Here is a 3956-nt window from a genome sequence, read left to right as displayed (position 1 = left end):
TCATCCAGTGTTTTGAATCCAGGTTTTGTCCCCGTTAACAGGGGTGGCCGGATATACCTCAATGCCATAGCAACTAAGGTAGGCAGATGCAGCCCACCCCAACCTTTGGGCTGGCTGGTGCCCATTCTCTTTGGATATCATGAGGCTTTTTTGGAGCTGGATTTTCTACGGGGAGCATGCACTTGCTTACCCCCAACCTCAGTTTCTAGACATGAGTGGTCCTGAGACCAAGGCCTCTACCATGATTTTTAAGAAATGTGGGGGAAAACTAGCTCAGGAAGGCAGGGACGCTACTCCCTGAGACCCCTTTCGGAGCCCCCTGCCTAACTATATATATATTGTTAATTCAAACAAACATGCAATTAAAAAACAGATGAAAAAAGATGAAAAACAGACATGAGGACGTGCTCGAGAAATATATTAATTAGACGCTCAGCGAAGGGAATGCCTTTCCTTCCTTAAGTTATTTGTGTATAGATGTCTCAGTCGTATTGTAGTCTCTCTTGGATGTATAATGTACACATGTATTCACAATTGCAGATACAGGCATGGCTGTGTGCTACATGGTATATGTAGGTAGTAGACAGACAGACGGGTGTAGGCATGGTTGTGTGATTAAATTCACAACCATATGATTTTAGATTTCTTCCCACTACATGGCATATGGATGCCTACTACTATAACCTTGGGCTGACTAAGGCTTTGCTAAAGAAATTGATTACCAAAAACTGTACCGAAGCCCACTACTCAAGTATGTGTGCTTGTGGATGATTGCATTATGATGCACTTACTGTGATTATTAAAAATAGATATTCTCTATTTGTTACTTTTATAATGTAATGGTGTGTGTGTATATATATATATATACATACACACACACACAACAGATACCAAAGTCTTTCAGTATAAACTTGTAACCCCCAACATTGTGGTCTTGTTGGGTTCAGTTCTGTTACTCCTTGGACAAGTGTCTTCTACTATATACTCAGGTTGATCATGGCCGTGTGAGTGAATTTAGTAGGCAGAAACTAAAAGAAACCCATTGTATATGCACATGTATGTTTGTTTACATTTGTGCTCTATGACACTCATTGTGGGTGGTCATAGTGGTGATAATGATGTCACTTCTCTTGTTAATGACTTGTCTGCTCATTTCGCACCTTCATAGACTTGTGAAATAAGACATCCTTTCAAAACAAGTAAGGTTTGTGACAAGAAGGGCATCCAGTTGTAAAACGTTGCCTTGATAATATATTCATCTAAGCCATGCTAGCATGAAAACATGGATATAAATTTACTGAATGAATATATATAACCTTTGCCAGTCTGGAAAGTAACATATATATATATATATTTGTAGAGAGAGAGAGTTTATTTAATTTATTACTGATTGTAATGCCATTTATTAGCAGATATGTTTATGTGTGTGTGTGTGTGTGTACAAGTGTAAAAAGCATTGAGGGTGTTTGGCTTAGCAGTTAAGGTATTGGACTCACGGTTAGGGTGTATTAGGTATGGCTTTGAGCAAGGCACTTTGTTTTACAGTGCTCCAGTCCACTAGGCTGAAATGAGGGCAAACCACAGAGGGGAGTCTTACACTGTCAGTGACGTCAATACTTCAGAAATCTAGATGAGCTCCAGCTTCATGAGTCTGTAGGCCTGAGATGGATTTTAAAACCAAAAAAAAAATGGATGTGTGTATATACACACGTGCATGTAAATGGTTTAAGGAAAGATTTCCAATTAGCTGAACAAGGACAACATTTTCATTGATGGGAAGCAAAGTATTTATCTATTGTTTCCTGTGCACCTGTCCTTCTCCTTCTAAACATTTGTTATTTAACAGTACTATTCTGTATCTACTGGGGTTGTTGTTGATGTTGCACAGCAAGTAGCAGATACATGGTTGAAGTCCTGCTGTCTTTTTTCTGTCTCAGATATCATTTATAGGTGGAAGTGTTTGTGTGTTTGCTCACATGTGTATTTGTGTACACCTACACATATGTAAGGTATGTATGATAGCTGCACATATGTGGTCTTGCTCTATGTTAACTAAAGCTTTACAAACAAGAGTCTTGTAATCAGGGTCTTGTAATTGTGCTTTTCAATTACAAAAAATAAATAATTTTCTTGTAGATCAGTCAACTTTTATAATGATGATTCAGATTTAAAGAGAGGTTTGAAAACCAAGTGTAACTGGGAGCTTATACATTCTTTCTATTTTTACCCCTTTTGCTGTTTTGTATAAGCCTGCTTTACCTAAAGGTAACAATTTGACTTGAAACATTACTGAATACTATTCCAAATTTCCACTGAAACCACAGCAGAAAATTGATTTGGTTTAGCAAAAAATCTCAGGGCCCAACGAATTTCTCATCTACTGTGGCAAGTTCACCTCATTGACAAATTTACATTGATTCTAAAAGTAGCGCTACAACTCTTCCGAAGACACGTTATGAAATGAATTAATCCAGAGGAGTTGCTGAGATGGATATGTTTACATTGATGGTTGTTTTTATTTTATAATATTTTATTTATTTTCTTTTAGCACCGTATGGTAAGTTGAGTGACCAGGTTTGAATTCCTTGGGCCTTTTAGCAAAGGAAAAATACCATTAACTTGGTCTGTTTAAGACAACCAACCAAAAGATTTAGAGACAAAAGTTAACCCTTTTGTTACCAACCTGTCTGAAAATGCCCCTGGTTCTAGGACACAAACATCCTGATTTATTTAAAGTGATCTGAATTAAAAATCTTCCATCAAAATTTCATGCTAATTTAAGTTCCAAACACCAGCTTAATGACAAAATTATTTTACTAAATTCTTAATTATTTTGAAAGAAAGTGGGTATATTTCAGCAAAAATATGGTAATGAAAGGGTTGAATAATTTAAATACATAAGTTTTTGTGACAAAAGCTAAACAATTTAAAACAATATTTTGAGTCTTAAATTTTTTTTTTTTTTCTTGTCTGTTTGCATTTAGTTCTTTAATTCTTCTGGTATTAACATCAAGAAAAGTGTTCATCAGAAAGTTTATATATTTATTTGAGGTTGATGTTTCACTCTTCACAGTTTCCTGCTCCATGCCATTCTTCATGCAACAAAAAAGTTTGGTTATTTTCAGATTTGGAATTGCGAAAATGAAATTTTGTAATTTTAAATAATTAGAAATCAAAACATTCAAAACTGACTTCAAAGTCTGTTATCGTATTCTGGCTCGAATATCAATGGACATTGTATATTTCATTTTGTCTATGCCCCCACCATCAGCACCACGTAAGAGGTTGCACAATGAGAGTTGTCTTGGAGAGAATCATTAACTTAAAACTATTTGAGTATTTTGTCTTTCCTCCGTATGTCTAAATGTGTATGTGTCATATATATGAGGTTTAGCAAATATCTTATACTAAGGCCAACCTAAGTTTTGTAAGTGGATGTATTAGACAGAAACTGAAACTAGCTATCAAATGTGTATATCTATATACGTTTTATATGCAGAGATAATGTTGATTTGATGGACAGAGTGAATTTATTTGCAGCACAAATATTTGATCACTATAAACAAATCATATGTGTAGATTGTTCAGCAAAAATTTGCAGAAGCATCTTTCTCAGGCTTGAGTGACTTTATTATGTATGTGTGTGTGTGTGTCCTTGACTAGGCATCATGTGATGGTTGTAATGGAGGATCACCATCATACAGGCAAGGCTGTTCGTTTCCAGTATTCCAAGAAAAAACCAGCTCAACCATGGGAAAATATTACCTTGCTTGGAAACAAGTGAAGATTGGCAACAGGAAGAGTATCTGGCCATAGAAAATCTACCTCAACAAATTCTGTCTGACCCATGCAAACCTGGACAAGTGGATGTTAAATGATGATATATATATATATATATATAATAAGTCAGTCTTTTGAAATCTATTCCTCACAAGGCTGATCCTACAAACATGAAA

This window comes from Octopus bimaculoides, chromosome 1, assembly GCF_001194135.2.
Source record: "Octopus bimaculoides isolate UCB-OBI-ISO-001 chromosome 1, ASM119413v2, whole genome shotgun sequence".
In the NCBI taxonomy this organism is placed as follows: Eukaryota; Metazoa; Mollusca; class Cephalopoda; order Octopoda; family Octopodidae; genus Octopus; species Octopus bimaculoides.
The sequence above is the reverse complement of the archived record's forward strand: the minus strand, read 5'-3'. Positions refer to the sequence as shown.